Here is an 18551-nt window from a genome sequence, read left to right on the forward strand (position 1 = left end):
GGATGCAATCCTCCCATTTTCAGTTGTAATCACTCTAGGCTCCATGGTGTGGTGGTTGTCCTTCTTCACCTCCATCTTAGCTGAGTGTGGTAAGTCCAATAAATCAGATTGTAGGTGCTGGAGTCTGTTGAGGCTCAGGATCTGGCTATCACATTGTCAGTCCAGAGATTCAAATCCCCTAAATATATCTTAAACCCCAACATTAACTGCACCTCCAGCACATTAGCATGAAAGTCTTATGAAGGGAGATCCCATCTGAGTCCAGATTCATCACACATAAACACCATTTCCAAAGAGGGGCCATCTGCCCTGGTAGTTAACCCCATCGGCCATGACCATAACTCCCATGGGTCTCTTTAGCCCTCAAAGGAACCAATATCTGGGGGTTGTATCTGCTTTATCTGTCTCTCTGACTCTGCTCAGTTGTGCATGAGGGCAAACCTTCTGCCAGCCTCCAGACTCTTTTTTAGAAACTCGTAGCCATATAAACTCATTTCTCCTTTCCATTTCCCCCTTACTTTAGGTCAAACAGCATTTTAAAGTCATGGTATTTTATGTAGACATGGATATTCTGCTGATCCGCATTGAACCTTCCGTATAAGGTCATTTTCCAGTTGCATCATCAGTTGGTAGTTGATAGTGGTCCCTCGTTGCCAGGGAGGCTCATCCCCGGGTGTCATGTCCCACGCTGGGGGGAAGGCATTGCATTTACATGCTGAGTTTGGCTTCGAGACTGGCCACATTTGAGTAACATGAAGGCTGACAGAAGGAAATTCCCAGGCACAAAGTTGCTCTAGGCCTTGTTATTATTTTGGGTTTATCAGCTCACAAGCATAGTCATTAGTATCAGGGGCTCACTGTTGAACCCTCACTCCCTCCCGGTCCCCACCACTGTACCTGGGAGACTGTCGCTGCTCCCCTAGGGACCACGACAGAGCACCACTGGCCGGGAACCCAGTACCCCCCCTACTGTGGTTTTTAATTGTTGCCACTATGAGTATATCCAAACATTACCATGCACCCTGGACATATGTTCTGTACAGCTCCCTGTCAGTCATATATCATCTGTCATTGGTATCCCATACCAGTATCCCTCCATTGCCATTGTTGAAACACTCTGTGATCCAGAACTCCCCGAAATTTGAAGCCCAATATAATGTCATGGTCCCTTACTAGGGAATGGCATATAGCGATGAGTTTAAAGGATAGATAAAGAACTTGGATAAAGTTAGATAAAGAACTTAGATAAAGAATGTTGACTTGAAAAAATTCCACATCCTATTTTTTTCTTTTCCCCCCCCCCCCCCCTAATTATTCAGCTTTTCTTCACAGGAGTCCTAGACCACATCAATGTATATATATAATATACAGCACTCCCACACATCCACCAGAAAACCTTTTCCCTTCCACAGTGATACTCTTACGCCCTATTCATATCATATTTACTTAAAGTGATGTACAGAGTCTGAGACATTAGCTTTCTAACAAGGTGACATCTGTGTTTACATTATGGTGCATACTTTAGGATACACAGTTCTTTACATTTTTAGTTATCCTATGTTTTACATTATGGTTTACATTATCAGTCTGTCATCTCCTATATGTTATGGTGTAATATTACATGTTTTATATCCATCCTTGTGTACTCTCAAGAAACTCCTCTCTTACCCCCCATTTACTTTGGTTCCACACATTTAACGTCCATTTTCCCTTCCACCTTGGTGCCCTCAGTGATAGCCAACCTCCGTTTCCTGAGGAGCCACTTCCAGAGATAGATGGAATATTGTTCAGGGCCTAACTTGCTCAACTGCCCCAATGCCCTGGGAGCCACCCTTTCTCTCAAGGGATACAGTTCCCTCTATTGGATGGCATTAGTCCTCCCCAGGATGTGGGTCCACCCCCACTCTCACTACTTGGGTTTCTACCCCATGGTGTCACCCACTCTGGCAGAATGAGCATTTAGACATTCCCCAGGAGCCCGTCCTGCATCAGACCCTCCCCTCCGAGTATTCTAAACAGGTAACCCTCTTTATTATATTTTGATATGATTTTCTCGGCATTTTACTCTCCACCAACACCTGACCCTCTCCTGGTTCGTATGCTACCCCTCCCTCCCCCCACTTTTGGGCAACGTTACCCACCCGTCCCTCCCCAGCCACCCTCAAACCCGCAAAGCCCCAAGCAAAGGCAACCCCTTGCCCCCCTTTTATCTCTTCTTTGTGTTCATACTTACCACCATCTCGTCTTAAATTCCACCCCTGCAGACATCGGCTCATATCCTTCCTCCACCCTCCGATTTCCTGCAAGCCTATCGTTCAGTCTCTTGCTATCTAGGGCAGCTTGTTTATTTCATATCATTGAGGTCATGTAGTATTTGTCCTTCAATGTCTGGGTTGCTTCACTCAACATAAGGTTCTCAAGATTCATCCATGTTATCACATGTGTTTGTAGTGTGTTTGTTCTTACAGCCGAGTAGTATTCCATTGTGTGTATATACCACATTTTATTGATCCACTCGTCTGTTGATGGGCATTTGGGTTGATTCCAACTTTTGGCAATAGTGAACAATGCTGCTATGAACATTGGTGTACATATATTGGTTTGTGTTCTTGTTTTCAGTTCTGCTGGGTATATTCCCAGCAGTGGTATTGCTGGGTCATATGGCAAATCTAGGGCTAGTTTTTTGAGAAACCACCATACTGTTCTCCAGAATGGTTGGATCCTTCTGCATTCCCACCAGCAGTGGATGAGTGTTCCCCTTCCTTCACATCCTCTCCAGCACTTGTATTCTTCTGTTTTTTTCATAGCTGCCAATCTTATGGGTGTAAGATGGTATCTCATTGTGGTTTTGATTTGCATTTCCCTGATAGCTAGAGATTTGGAACATTTTTTCATGTGCTTTCTTGCCATTTGTATTTCTTCTTCAGAGAAGTGTCTGTTTAAGTCTTTTTCCCATTTTTTAAATGGATTGTTTATCTTTTTATTTTCAAGATGTAGGAGTTCTTTATATATGCAAGTTATAAGTTTCTTATCAGATATCTGATTGCCAAATATTTTCTCCCACTGTGTGGGCTCCCTTTTTACTTTCTTGACAAACTCCTTTGAGGTGCAGAAGGCTTTAATTTTGAGGAAGTCCCATTTATCTATTAGTTCTTTTGCTGCTCGTGCTTTTGGTGAGATATTCATAAATCCATTACCTATTACAAGGTCCTGTAGATGTTTCCCTACACTGCTTTCTAAGGTTTTTATGGTCTTGGCTTTTATATTTAGGTCTTTGATCCATCTTGAGTTGATCTTTGTATAAGGTGTGAGATGGTAATCCTCTTTCATTCTTCTACATATGGCTATCCAGTTCTCCAGACACCATTTGTTGAATAGGCCACTCTCTCCCAGTTGAGAGGGTTTGGTGGCTTTATCGAATATTATGTGGTTGTATATGTGAGGTTCTATATCAGAGCTTTCAATTCGATTCCATTGGTCTATATGTCTCTCCTTATGCCAATACCATGCTGTTTTCACCACCGTAGCTTTATAGTATGTTTTGAAGTCAGGTAGTGTGATTCCTCCAATTTCGTTTTTCTTTTTCAGTATGTCTTTGGCTATTCGGGGTCTCTTTCCTTTCCAAATAAATTTCGTAGTTAGTTTTTCTAGTTCCTTAAAGAAGGCTGCATTGATTTTTATTGGGATTGCATTGAATGTGTAGATCAATTTTGGTAGGATAGACATCTTAATAATGTTCAGTCTTCCTATCCATGAACAAGGAATAGTCTTCCATTTATTTAGGTCTTCTTTGATTTCCTTGAACAATCTTGTATAGTTCTCAGTGTATAAGTTCTTTACCTCTTTAGTTAAATTTATTCCTAAGTATTTGATTTTTTTATTTACTATTGTGAATGGTATTTGTTTCTTGATTTCCTCCTGATCTTGCTCATTATTGGTGTACAGAAATGCTACTGATTTTTGCGCATTGATCTTATAACCTGCGACTTTACTAAACTCATTTATGAGTTCTAGAATCTTCGTTGTAGATCTCTCAGGGTTTTCTATGTATAGGATCATGTCATCTGCAAATAATGAAATTTTGACTTCTTCCTTTCCAATTTGAATGCCTTTTATTTCTGGTTCTTGCCTCAGTGCTCGAGCAAGTACTTCTAAGACAATGTTAAATAGGAGCGGCGACAGTGGGCATCCTTGTCTTGTTCCTGAGTTTAGAGGGAAGGAGTCTAGGATTTCTCCATTGTAAACAATATTGGCTTTAGGTTTTTCATATATACTCTTTATCATGTTCAAAAAATTTCCTTGTATTCCAATCATTTGGAGTGTTTTTATCAAGAAAGGGTGCTGTATTTTGTCAAATGCTTTTTCTGCATCAATAGATATAATCATGTGATTTTTTTCCTTCAATCTGTTTATATGGTGTATTACGTTGATTGATTTTCTTATGTTGAACCATCCTTGCATACCTGGGATGAATCCCACTTGGTCGTGGTGTATAATTCGTTTAATGTGTTGTTGAATACGATTAGCAAGTATTTTGTTAAGTATTTTTGCGTCTAGGTTCATTAGAGAAATTGGTCTGTAATTTTCCTTTCTTGTGATGTCTTTGTTTGGCTTTGGTACTAGGGTAATGTTGGCATCATAGAAGGAGTTGGGTAATGTTCTTTCTGTTTCGATGGTTTGGAATAGTTTCAGCAGGATTGGTGTCAGTTCTTTCCGGAATGTTTTATAGAATTCACCTGTGAAGCCATCTGGCCCTGGGCTCTTCTTAGTTGGGAGATTTTTAATAACTGATTCTATCTCTCTGCTTGTGATTGGTTTGTTAAGATCATCAATTTCTTCTTTTGTCAATATGGGCTGTTTATGTGTTTCTAGGAATTTGTCCATTTCCTCTAGATTGTCATTTTTGTTGGAATATAGTTTTTCAAAATATCCTCTTATGATAGTCTTTATTTCTGTGGGGTCAGTGGTGATATCGCCTTTCTCATTTCTTATTTTGTGTATTTGCATCTTCTCTCTTTTTTTCTTTGTTAGTGTTGCTAAAGGTTTGTCAATTTTGTTAATCTTCTCAAAAAACCAGCTCTTGGTCTTGTTTATCTGTTCAAGTGCTTTCTTATTTTCTATTTCATTTAGTTCTGCTCTTATCTTTGTTATTTCCTTCCTTCTTCTTCCTGTTGGGTTACTTTGTTGTTGTTTTTCTAATTCCTTCAAATGTGCAGTTAGTTCTTCAATTTTTGCTCTTTCTTCTTTTTTGATATATGAATTTATGGCTATAAACTTCCCTCTCAGTACTGCTTTTGCTGCATCCCATAAATTTTGGTATGTTGTGTTATCATTATCATTTGTTTCAAGGTAGTCATTGATTTCTTTTGAGATTTCCTCTTTGACCCACTGTTTTTCTAAGAGTGTGTTGTTTAATTTCCAAATCGTGGTGTGAAATCTGGGCTTCTTTCCCTTGCAAATCTCCAGCTTGACTCCACTGTGGTCAGAGATAATGTTTTGTATGATTTCAATCTTTCTGAATTCGTTCAGCCTTTCTTTGTGGCCTAGCATATGATCTATCTTGGAGAATGATCCATGTGCGCTTGAGAAAAATGTATATCCTGCTGTGTTTGGGTGTAGCGATCTATATATGTCTATTAGATCGAGCTCCTCTAATATACTATTCAGATGTTTTGTGTCTTTGGTGATTCTCTTTTGAGATGTTCTGTCCAGAATTGATAGTGGTGTATTAAAATCCCCCACTATAATTGTAGATGTATCTATTCTTTCACTTAGTTTTTCCAGCGTTTGCCTGACGTATTTAGAGGCACCCTTGTTAGGGGCATAGATATTTATGATTGTTCGATCTTCTTGACAGATTTTCCCTTTGACTAAAATGTAGTATCCTTCTTTGTCTCTCACAATTGTTTCACATTTAAAGTCTATTTTGTCTGATATTAATATAGCGACTCCTGCCTTTTTTTGGTTATTGTTAGCTTGTATGATTGTTTTCCAGCCTTTCACTTTCAATCTCCATGCGTCTCTGGGTCTAAGATGTGTCTCTTGTAGACAGCATATGGATGGGTCATATTTCCTTATCCAGTGTCCCGGTCTGAATCTTTTGATAGGTGAGTTTAATCCATTGACATTCAGTGTTATTACTATCAAGGAATTATTTGTGTTAGCCATATTTTGATTGGATTTGTGTTTGTCATATTTTGTTTGTATATATTTTTTTTGTCTTTTTTGTTGTTGTTGTTGGTCTTATACTCTCCTCCAACTTTGCCTTTCCTGTTTTTTCCTTTCTTCCTGCAGAACTCCCTTTAGAATTTCTTGAAGGGGAGGTTTCTTGTTGGTATACTCTTTCAGTTTCTGTTTGTCTGCGAATATTTTGAACTCTCCATCATGTTTGAATGCTAGTTTAGCTGGGTAGAGTATTCTTGGTTGGAAATTTTTTTCCTTTAGTACCTTGACTATATCATACCACTGTCTTCTTGCCTCCATGGTTTCAGAAGAGAAATCAGCACTTAATCTAATTGAGCTTCCCTTGTATGTGATGGTTTTCTTTTCTCTTGCTGCTTTTAGGATCTTCTCTTTGTCTTGAGCATTGGATAATTTGACAAGTATATGTCTTGGGGTGGGCCTGTTGGGGTTTATGACTTGTGGAGTGCGCTGTGCTTCTTGGATATGTACATCTGTCTCTTTCAGTAGATTTGGGAAGTTTTCAGTCATTATTTCCTGCAACACTCTTTCTGACCCCTTTCCCTTCTCTTCACCTTCTGGAATGCCTATAATACGTATGTTTGAGCGTTTTGCATTGTCATTCAGGTCCCTAAATCCTAATTGGATTTTTTCTATCTTCTTATTGACCCCTTCTACTATCTGTTTGATTTCTGATGTACTGTCTTCCACATCACTAATTCTCTGCTCTGTCTCTTCTAGTCTGCTGATATTTGCTGCAAGTGTATTTTTGATTTCTTGAACTGTGGTGTTCATTCCCATCATATCTGTTATGTTTTTGCGTATGTCTGCAATTTCCCCTCCAAGTGATGTCTTCATGTTGTTAACCTCTTTCATTACTGCATCAAATTTGTCGGTGATAAATGTTCTGAGATCTTTCATTGCTTGTGCCAAGTTTTGCTCCCCTTCGTGATTATTGGTTTGTTGATTGGATTCAGCCATGTTTTCCTGATTATTGGTTTGGTTCGTAGATTTTTGTTGCTTTCTGGTCATCTCTTTATTTTGACGAATTTAATCAGTTCCTTAGCTTCTTTGTCTGCTCTTGGAGGTTAATTAGTTGTTATTTTTGCACAGGTGTTATATCTTCTCTTTGTCACTTTTTTCTTCTTATTCTAGTTACTTGTTGTTGGTTAAGTTCACTTTAGAGGAAAGTATTAGTGTTGGGGAAAGGCAATTGTGTAAGCAAGGGAAAAGTGTAAAGTTGTATTGGTGATGTATGTTAATAAAGCAGGAATATGAGATCTGGAAGGATGGAGGTTAGATTCATGTAGATTGTATAGAGTTATAGCTGTAGGTAGAGTACCTTTTATGAAGTTGATGACTGAATTTGGGAGGAATATGGTATGAACTACACAGCTATTGTTTTCATGAGAGAGGGAAAAAGAAAAGAAAGGTAATAGTTTCAAGAGTGGATAATAGACAGAAAACAGAACAAAGGTATTAGAAATTAAGAGTTAGACACTTTGTGGATCAAAGAACGGGAGGTGGGGGGTGGAATATAGGAGAGACAGTAGATGATAGTGGATATCAAGATGCAGGGGAAGGGGGATAGTGTAGGTAGCCTAAATCAGTTCACACAGAAATGAGGCAGTGGAGGATGGGAAAACCCAGCAAATGTGAGGTGTTCCCTGTAGCACCTATTGTATACTTGAATTAAAGTAAAAATAAGTGGAAGATGAGGGACAAGAGGGAAAGAGAAAACCGAAAAAAAAACAACAAAAAAAAAAAAACAAACTAATTATAATAGAGAAAAAAGAAAGGCAAGAAGAAAGGAAGAAAGAAAAAGAGGATGGGCAAACGGTGGGGAACGGATAGGGAGAAGAGAGATACAGGTACACACGTGTCACAATTGCAACACTATCTAAAACAACAACTTCCCCCCGCTTTGCCCTAAAACCCCCCCGTCTGTCTGCCCAAATGGGTCTGCAAGCACCTCCCTTCCCACAAACCCCCAATAGGCCGCCCAGGGCCCACGAACCCCCCAGTACTGCAGATGCTCAAAAAAAAAAAAAAAAAAAATTTAAGTAAAATTAAAACAAACAAACAAACAAACAAACAAACAAAAAAAAACAAAAAAAAAACAGAAACCCCTCCGCAGGCCCGGCTCCGCCCGCCGCGGAGGCTTGGACCGGCTCTGCCCGGCTCCTCACGCCGCCTTGGCCTGGCCTGGCTCCGCCCAGCTCCGCTCGCTACAGCGGGCCAGCCGGCTCCGGCATCCACCTCCCGCCACCGCGGCCTGGACCGGCCCTGCCCGGCTCCGTACCCGCCGCGGCCTGACCCGGGCCCGCCCGGCTCCAAACGCTACCGCGGCCCGCAGCCGGGGCCTGACCCGGGCCCGCCCGGCTCCAAGCGCTTCCGCGGCCCGCAGCCGGGGCCTGCACCGGCCCCGCCCGGCTCCAAGCGCTACCGCGGCCCGCAGCCGGGGCCTGCACCGGCCCCGCCCGGCTCCAAGCGCTACCGCGGCCCGCAGCCGGGGCCTGCACCGGCCCCGCCCGGCTCCAAGCGCTACCGCGGCCCGCAGCCGGGGCCTGCACCGGCCCCGCCCGGCTCCAAGCGCTACCGCGGCCCGCAGCCGGGGCCTGCACCGGCCCCGCCCGGCTCCAAGCGCTACCGCGGCCCGCAGCCGGGGCCTGCACCGGCCCCGCCCGGCTCCAAGCGCTACCGCGGCCCGCAGCCGGGGCCTGCACCGGCCCCGCCCGGCTCCAAGCGCTACCGCGGCCCGGCCCGGCCTGGCTCAGCCCCACCGAGCGGGGCTAGATGCCTCGTCTCCGCCTACCCAAGAAGGGAATCCTCTGCAGGTAGCTGGGATCTCCGTGTATATTTCACAGACGAATCCTCTCTGTTACCTTCCCTCCAAATCGATGTCCAGACACCTCCGGACCAGCAAAAGTCCCGAAACAATCCGGTCCCAAAGAGTCTCCAACGCCGCCCAGCCGATTCCCTGCAGAAGACTCTAACAGGGATGTTCACTCAGCCGCCATCTTGCCCCCTCTCCTGAAAGTCAGGCAATTTTAAAGACTCAGCATAAATTGAACCAAATGTCAAAGAAGAGCAGTGAAAAAAAAATAGGCAAGAGAGAGAAATTGGCCATCAGACTAAATTCACCCACATATTCAGATGCCTAGACATCAGCAAAAAAACTACAAGCCTTACTAGGAAACAGGAAATGATGGCCTAGCCAGAATAACAAGAAAAACAGATGACCCAGCCAAAAGAACAATCACTGATTGTCTTAAACCCTGAAGAGCTATGGGATTTAAGACAATCAGTGAAAATCACACAATTATCCTAAATCACTTCAAATAATTTAAAGAAAATATGATTAAAGAAATAAAGGATATTAATAAGACACTGTGAGAGCATAAAGAACAATTTGAAGGCCTGCAAAGAAAAGTAACAGACCTTATGGGGATGAAAGACATAATGAATGAAATTAAAAATACATTAGAGGCACATAAGAGTGGATTTTAATTGCTTGAAGACAGAATTAGTGATTTTGAAGACAGAACATCTGAACCAGAAAAGACAGGAGAACATAAGAGAAGAGAATGGGCAAAATGGAATGAAGTCTCAGGGAATTGAATGACAATGTGAAATGCACAAATATTTGCATTATTGGTGCCCCAGAAAGAGAAAAGTATGGAAAAGGAGCAAATGAATATTTGAGAAAACAATGACTGGAAAAGTTCCCAACCCTTATAAAAGGCATAAATATCAATATTCAAGAAGAACAATGCACCTCACACAGAATAAATCTGAATAGACTTATCCCCAGATACCTCCTATTCAGAATGACAAATATCAGAGATAATGGATTCTGAAAGCAGCAAGAGAAAAACAAAGCATCACATACAAGGGAAACTTGATAAGGTTAAGTACCAACCTCTCATCAGAAACCATAGAGGTGAGAAGAAAGTGTTATGATGTTTTTAAGATAATGAAAGAGAAAAACTGCTAGTCAAGAGTTCTGTATTTGGCAAAATGGTCCTTCAAAATTGAGAGTGAATTCAAATTCTTCACAAACAAACACTGATAGAATATGTTACCAAAAGACCAGAATTACAGAGGTACTAAAGGGAGAGCTGCAGCCTGAAAGGAAAAAACAAGGGTGAGAGATTTGGAAAGTTTAGAAATGAAGATTATTAGGAAGGATAAACTAAAGTGTACCAAGACAGTCAATAGAATGATATGACAACAGAGAGCTGAAGGACAAAATGGATCAAGTAACTAATATCTTTACAGTAATAACATTGAATGTTAATGGATTGAACTCCCTAATCAAAAGACACAGACTCATAAAATTAATTTAAAAAATGAGCCATCTATATGTTGTCTACAGAAGAATCACCTCAGAGGTAAGAACACAACCAATTTAAAAGTGAAAAGTTGAAAAAAGGTATTCCATGCAAATAGTAACTAAGAAAGAACTGGAGTAGCAATACTAATATTGGACAAAATAGATTTTAAATGTAAAACTGTTATAAGTGATGAAGAAGATCATTATATATTAATGAAAGGGGTAATTCACCAAGAAGAAATTCCTATGCTAAATATTTATGCGCCTAACCAGTGTGCCCAAAGATGCATGAGTCACACACTGGCAAAGCTGAAGGAAGAAATTGGAGACTTCAATACACCATTCTCAGTATTAGACAGAACATCTGGACAGAGGATAATTAAAGGAACAGAAAACTTGAATAATATGATAAATGAACTATACCTAACAGCCATCTATAGAACATTGCATCTGAAAACAGGATATACTTTCTTTTCTAGTGCTCCTGAATCCTTCTCCAAGATAGACCATATATTGGGTCACAAGACAAAGCTCAATAAATTTTTAAAGATTAAAATTATACAAAACACTTTCTCTGACCATAACAGAATGAAGCTGGAAATGAATAATGGACAGAAAATGGGAAAATTCATAAATATATGGAGATTAAATGGCATACTCTTAAATATTCAGTGAATCAAAGGAGAGATTGCAAGAGAATTCAGCAATATCTTGAGACCAATGAAAATGAGAACACTACATACCAAAACCTATGAAACACTGTATAGGCAGTGCTGAGGAGGAAATTTATAGCCATCAGTGCTTACATTAAAAAAGAAGAAAGAGCTAAAATTGAAGATCTAACTTCTGGGGGAGCTATAAAAATAACAGCAAACTAATCCCAAATCAAACCTAAGGAAAGAAATACTAAAAGATAAGAGCAGAAAAAAGTGAAATCAGGAACAAAAAAACTGTAGGGAGAATCAACAAAACCAAAAGTTGGTTTTTTGAGATCAAGAATATTGACAATCCTTAGCTAGACTAACAAAGAAAAGAGAGTGAAGATGCAAATAAATAAAATCAGAAATGAGTAGGAGGACATTACCACTGATCCCATAGAAATAAAAAGATCATAAGAGAATAGTATGAACAAATGTATACCAAAAAACTAGACAATGTAGAGGAGATGGACAAATTCTTAGAACCACAAAAGCCACCTACACTGACCCTAAGAAATGGAAGACTCAACAAAACAATCACAAGTGAAGAGATTGAAACAGTTCTCAAAAACTTCCAAAGACAAAGAGCCCTGTACTAAATGGCTTCACAGGTGAATTTTACCAGTCATTAAAAGATGATCTAATAACAATCTTTCTCAAGCTCTTTCAAAAAATTGAAAAGGAAAGAACTAATTCTATGAAGACAACATCACCCTAATACTGAAACCAGATAAAGATCCTACCAAAAAAAGTAATTACCGACCAATAACTCTAATGAATATAGATTCAAAAATCTTCAACAAAATACTTGACTTGCAAGCAGTATACAAAAACACATTAGAAGAATTTTCAAGTGGGTTTTATCCAGGTCTTCAAGGGTGGTTCAATGCAAGATAATCAATTAGTGTAATAAACCACATTGATAAACTAAAGAAGAAAAATCACATGATCCTTTCAACTGATGAAGAAAAGACATTTGACAAAATACAGCACAATTTTTTGATTAAAAAAAAAACAATACAAAAGACAGGGATAGAAAGTTTTCTCAATATGGTAAAGTGCATATATGAAAAACCTATAGCTAGCATTGTACTCAGTGGTGAAAGACTGAAAGCTTTCCCACTGAGATCAGGAACAAGACAAGGATTCCCACTGTCACCATTGTTATTCAGTATTTGCTTGAGGTTCTAGCTAGAGCAATTAGGCCAAGAAGAAGAAATAAAAAGTACCCAAACAGGAAAGAAAGAAGCAAAACATTCATTATTTACTGATGATATGATCCTAAATCTAGAATTCCCTGAAAAATCCACAGCAAAACTATTAGAACTAATAGGTGAGTTCAGCAAAGTGGCAGAAAACATTAATATCCAAAAAAATCAATAGCATTTCTATATTCTACAGATGTACAATCTTAGGAGGAAATCAGGAAAAAGTGTCATTTATAATAGCAACTAAAACAATCAAATATTTAGGAATAAATTAACCAAGGACATAAAAGACCTGTATTCAGAAAACTACAAAACATTACTGAAAGAAACTGAAGAAGAGTTAAATTAATGGAAGGGCATTCTGTGTTCATGGATTGGAAGACTAAATATTGTTAAGATGTCAATTCTACCCAGACTGATTTACAGATTCATTGCAATCCCAATAAAAATTCCAACAGCCTTCTTTGCAGAATTGGAAAAACCAATTATCACATTTATTTGGCAGTATAAGGAGCCCTAAATAGCCAAAAAGATCTTAAAAAAGAATAAAGTTAGAGGACTCTCACTACCAGACTTTAAAGTGTATGACTTAGATACAGTGGTAAAAACAGCATGGTGCTAGCATAAAGACAGACACCTTGACCAATGGAACCAAATCAAGAACTCAGAAATAGCCTGTCACATCTATAGTCAAGTGATTTTTGACAAGGAGTCAAGCCCTCCCAGTTGGATTAGAACACTGTATTCGACAAATGGCTCTGGAAAAACTGGATATCCAGAAAGAAAGAAAGAAAGAAAAAAGAAAAGAAAGAAAGAAAGAAGGCCCCTATCTCACACCATATACAAAAATTAACTCAAAATGGACCAAGGACCTAAATATAAAAGCAACAACCATAAAACTCGTAGAAGAAAATATAGGAAAACATCTTCAGGACTTGTGGTAGGCGGTAGTTTCTTAAAACTTACATTCAAAGCATGGCAACAAAAGAAAAAATAGATAAATGGGACCTCCTCGATATTCAACACTTTGATACCTCAAAGGGATCTGTCAGAAGAGTGAAGAGGCATCCAACTCAAGGGTAGAAAATATTTGGCAATCATATATTTGATAAGGACTTAATATACATGATAAACAAAGAGATCATACAACTCAACAATAAAGAGACATATTACCCAATTAAAAATTAGGCAAAAGACTTGAAAAGACAATTGTTAAAAGAAGAAACACAAATGGCAAAAGAACACATGAAAAAAATGTTCAACATCACTAGCAATTAGGAGATGCAAATCAAAAATACAATGCAATATCATTTCACACCTATTAGACTGGCCACTATTAGAAAGTCAGAAAATGGTAAATGTGGAGAGGATGTGGAGAGATAAGAATGCTTATTCATTGTTGGTGGGACTGTAGAATGGTATAGCCACTGTGGTGTATGGTTTGGCAGTTTCTAAAGAAGTTGAATATAAACTTGCCTTGTGTCCTGGCAATACTATTACTAGGTGTATATCCAGAAGAACTGAGAGCAGAGACAGGAACAGACATCTGCACACCAACGTTCATAGCAATATTATTTATGATTGCCAAAAATTAGAAACAACCCAGGAGTCCATCAGCTGATGAACGGATAAACAATTTGTGGCATGTATACATGTTAGAATATTATGCAGCCATAAGAAGAAATGAAGTTATAAAGCATATAACAACATGGATGAATCTGTAGGACATTATTTTGAGTGAAGCAAGCCATACACAAAAGGACAATACTGCATGATTGTGCTATTATGAACTAAATATATTGTGAAAACTCATGGAGTTAATAATTAGAATATAGGTCACTGGAAAATAGAAGGGTAGAGAATGAAAAGCTAATGGTTAATCTGTGCAGAATTGGTAAAACAGTTGTTTGTAAATTTTGGAAATGAATAAAAGTGGTTAAAGCAAAAACAAATATATATATATATAACAAAAACTATCTCTTACACAAAAACACACAGAAACACTAGAAGCAAGGGGGAAAAAAGGTGAAGAAATAGTAATGAGTCAATTATATTTAACACAGTCAAGTAAATGCTGATCTATAACATGGGCATGTTATTTTTAAAGGATTAATAATGTTTCTTCAAAATTTATATGAAAATAGTTTGTGGCACTAATAGTGCAATATTTTGAGAAAACAGTGGTAAATGTCTAATTTTAAGAGAAATGATTTAGAAATATGATGAATGACTAAACAATAAGAGATAAAAAATGATAAAACAGATGATTACTATCTAGGATGTACAATTCAGAACGTGATTATTGATTTAAAGTACATTGAAGTGAGTGACTATATAATACATAACACTAAAAAGGAAAAAGTATTTTGTTCAACTACTTTGTAAAAGAACTAAAGTTGTATCGACCAAGTAATTATTCTATAAACTATTGAACTACCAGGTATAAAGTCAAAGGTAAAGAGATTTTCATTGGTTTTACACCTGCTATAAAAAATGATATGCTTTGAATGAAATTAAGAACTGAGAAAACAACTTTCAATTTTAGGCATTCATATTAAAGATAATGACATAATGATGCGAACATATTTTGAAAAGGAAAGCATCTATAAACCAGAATTTTGGCCAAAACTCCAGATTTAATTTTGAATGAATATATATGTGTCCAACTAGAGAAATATACTGCTATCCATTTCTTCTCATATCACAGCCCTGAAATATTTTAAAGAAAAATATCTTAAGAAATGCTGCATAGATTTATGTACTGCTATAGCAATGAAAATTGCAAAGTGCAAGCAAACAAAATAAGATTAAATATTTGTTGTATTTCTGTGATAATTATATTTACATTTGATTCTGTTACAATGTACAAACATATATCAAATTTGTTGCTATTTCTTTAAGTATGATGTTAATAACTATATTCCAGTCACAACTGTCTCAGGCAAAAGAAAATTCTTTAAGGCTGAAAATTATAAAATAAGCTATGTAAGTGCTATAATGTTTCAAGAAATTTAATTTAGCATTCATTATCTCTAATAAAATAATAAAAGTGAGCATCTTAATTCAAATGCCCTAATTACTGATTTTATTAATATTTTATTAAGGCATGAAATAAAATCATATGGGATAAATATGTTAAATATATGGATTATGCATAAATTTATTAGTTATCTAGAATCACCAAGCTATCAACAGAACACCCAGTCATGAACAATAATAATTAAGTTGTCTGGTATTTTACCGACTTTTATTTATAAAATATAGCTCTACATTTATCTTTAATTTTGTCATTATGAAGGGTACTTGCCACAGTTGAGGAAACAAGAGAAACATCCCCAAAAGTCCTAAAGTAGCACTGGAGATAATCACAGTGTCTCCATTAATGGAGTCCCAGAACTTTTCTTCTCTTGCCCTCTCAGTGACAGACAGGAAGTGGGTGGGGAAGCTAACCAAAGCAAGTGGCTCGATCACAAAATATGCAAAGCATTGAGCCCAGTTTTGGACATGGAACGTCCTCATGGCCTTCAGGTTATTATAACAGGAGCTGGCAAATGCAGATGAAACAGCTGATGCTGCTCACTTTCTGGAACCTCCTTGGGCTGAAGGAAAAGTCCAAGAAGGAAGCTGGCAAATCCTCAGGACAAATCCCTGGAAGATTAATTCTCTTATCAGGAATTGATAATGGTAAGTAAAAATCTAAATTCATTAGAAATTTAGTAAAAGAAAACAAAGGGTAAAAAATTACATAAAATAGGCATGCTTAATTAGAGAAAGGTCCATATGTGTGGTTCCCATTTGGGAAGTTTTCAAATAAATAAAAGTAATAGCTCAACAGAGAGGCACAGAAATCTCTCCTAAAATCTCTCAAAAGAAGAAGTCAGGTAGCCTCCGGCCCATAGGGAAACTGAATTTGTCTCATGAGACCAGAACCCAACTGAGGAGGAAACATACCTGGACTTCCAGGATTTACTCTTATACTTTGGGCATCTACATTGGTGCCATGTTAAAAATGTATTTCTAAATCATGTTTTGTTAAACTGCATGTATTTAATCTCTTTTTTCTTAAGATTTATTTACTTTGTTTTTCTATATTTACCCCCTTCCCCCCAACCCCTGCTCATTGTTTACTCGCCTTTTCCAGGAGGTACCAGGACCTGAACCTGGAACCTACCACATGAGAGGCAAGTGCCCAACAGGCAGAGCCACACCTGCTCCCTGTGGGCTGCGGTGTCTGCAGTCTTGTGTCTATTGCTTGTGGCAGGGTCAGCGTGTAGCTTGTTGTGGAGCTAGTGGTGTCAGCTCATCTTCTTTTGGAGGCACAGAGACCTGAACCCAGGACCTCCCATGTGGTAGGCAGGCGCCCAATTTGTTGAGCCACCTCTGCTTCTCTAACCTCTTTTATAAAATCTGTTTCTTCAAGATAAAATGAACTCTGACTTGGAGTGTCAATGGTTTGCTATAAAAGGTATTAAAGAGATCATTCAGGACTCAAAATCTACAGAGTTAAAAAAATAAGAGTTTTCATTTGGAAACAGAATTCCATTTGTTAGAATTATGGAGGCCCCTCCTGGGAACATGTCTGTTCATAGCAAATAAATGATCTGGTCGACCCTCTGAGTTGTCACCTACAATTGTGTATGTGCATTCACCATTTCCTCCTTTTGCATGGGTTGAGGATCTTATACTCAACAATTAGATTTTCCAACAGCTATTTTTTTAAAAATCACGTCATTCGAAGATCCTTGCTGTTCAGATTTCCTGGAGAAATACCTGGCCTTTGAATAATTATCTTACCAAAGTTAGATGACTCACATATTTCGTTACTATTTTCTTTTCCTAGTTCAAATATAATTACCACTATCTAAAAGAAAAAAAATTTATATGTATGCATTTTTCTGCTTTGAAAGAAGTGGGAGAAGAAACTTCTTTTTACATATCAATGCAAAAATTTCCCCTTCAATTTTGACAAGTTGGGCATTTGGTTTGCTTTTCAGTAATAATTTGCATTTCCATTTCATGGAAGAAGACTGTTAGTAGTAAAAGCAGACTCCAGTGACCCAGGGGGTTGGAAATCAACCAGAGGTAAAAGGAAAATATATTTAAAAGGCAATAGGCCCTCAATGAGTTACTAGGTGAAAGATTTGTGCCTTTGGATTTTTTTCCCTGAGGACATTGCCTCTTACTCTGAAAGAAAAGGGAAATGAAATATCCATTTCCCTTCTTAGAGAATGCCAAATATAAGTGTTTTAAAATGTACCATATTCTCAAAGTTTGCAAAAATACATGGCATAAAGAATTGAAGTCATGTTATTTTATGTAGACATGGATATTCTGCTGATCCGCATTGAACCTTCCGTATAAGGTCCTTTTCCAGTTGCATCATCAGTTGGTATTTGATAGTGGTCCCTCGTTGCCAGGGAGGCTCGTCCCCGGGTGTCATGTCCCACGCTGGAGGGAAGGCATTGCATTTACATGCTGAGTTTGGCTTCGAGACTGGCCACATTTGAGTAACATGAAGGCTGACAGGAGGAAATTCCCAGGCACAATGTTGCTCTAGGCCTTGTTCTTATTTTAGGTTTATCAGCTCACAAGCATAGTCATTAGCATCAGGGGCTCACTGTTGAACCCTCACTCCCTCCAGATCCCCACCGCTGTACCTGGGAGACTGTCGCTGCTCCCCTAGGGACCGCGGCAGAGCACCACTGGCCAGGAACCCAGTACCCCCCCTGCTGTGGTTTTTAATTGTTGCCATTATGAGTATATCCAATCATTACCATGCCCCCTGGACATATGTTCTGTACAGCTCCCTGTCAGCCATATATCACCTGTCATTGGTATCCCATACCAGTATCCCTCCATTGCCATTGTTGAAACACTCTGTGGTCCAGAACTCCCCGAAATTTGAAGCCCAATATAATGTCATGGTCCCTTACTAGGGAGGCATAAAGAATTGAGAAACATATCCCTCCTTAGTTGAGAGTTCTTTGTTGATGACCTCAACTAACAAACTTTTCTGAGGTGAGGACGGAAGATCTGTGGTAAGAGATGATTAATACTGAATGCAAAGTCCAAGGTAGTAGTGTGCCTTTTATAGTCCATGGAAACCAAACAAGTTAGATGCTAGCGCTA

The sequence above is a fragment of the Dasypus novemcinctus genome, chromosome 1 (assembly GCF_030445035.2).
Source record: "Dasypus novemcinctus isolate mDasNov1 chromosome 1, mDasNov1.1.hap2, whole genome shotgun sequence".
NCBI classification, from domain to species: Eukaryota; Metazoa; Chordata; class Mammalia; order Cingulata; family Dasypodidae; genus Dasypus; species Dasypus novemcinctus.